At 38.8% G+C, this 603-nt stretch overlaps 1 protein-coding gene across 1 annotated transcript in view; it reads right to left on the reverse strand.

Moving 5' to 3' along the window:
- Positions 1 to 603, reverse strand: part of LOC102870629 (probable guanine nucleotide exchange factor MCF2L2-like) — a 137,366-nt gene that overhangs the window by 57,511 nt on the left and 79,252 nt on the right. The window lies entirely within an intron of this gene.

The following is a 603-nucleotide window of genomic DNA, read 5'->3' on the forward strand; positions in this document are numbered from 1 at the left end:
AACAACAACCACCCCCACAACAGTGGAAACGAGTAGAATGTCTGCCATCTGAGGAGTGGATAAACAATTATAGCCAGCTATTGTTGTTTTGTGTCACCAACTTTGAAACCGACTCATAGCTAACTCTCCAGCGGGTTTCCAAAAACTGTGAACTGCACCGTAGGAGACTGCCCATCTTTCACCCACAGTGGATTTGAACTGCCTGTCTTTGGATTGGCAACTCAACTCAGCAACACTTGCTACAGCATGGATAAACCTTGACAACATTATGTTGAATGAAAAAAGAAAAAACCAAATAGAAAGGTCACATTTTGTATGATTCCAATTATAGAAGATGTCTAGAAAAGGAAAATTTATCCAGACAGGGTTGATGGGGAAAGCCAGTGGGGAGGAGGGTAACTGCCAATGGATACAAATTTTGTGGAATTAAATCGTAGTTAGAGTTTCAGCAGCCTGAGAAACAGACTAAACCCCACTGCACTGGACACTTTAAAATATGCAAATTACACTTCTTTTTTTTTTTAAATGAGCATTTTCTTAGGTGGTTTTAGGCTTTCTGGTTTACAAAGGCTAATTTGTCCTTTATATAATTTGTCATATATA

Source organism: Elephantulus edwardii, unplaced genomic scaffold (assembly GCF_000299155.1).
Source record: "Elephantulus edwardii isolate Elephantulus edwardi_28Jun2011 unplaced genomic scaffold, EleEdw1.0 scaffold00031, whole genome shotgun sequence".
Classification (NCBI taxonomy): Eukaryota; Metazoa; Chordata; class Mammalia; order Macroscelidea; family Macroscelididae; genus Elephantulus; species Elephantulus edwardii.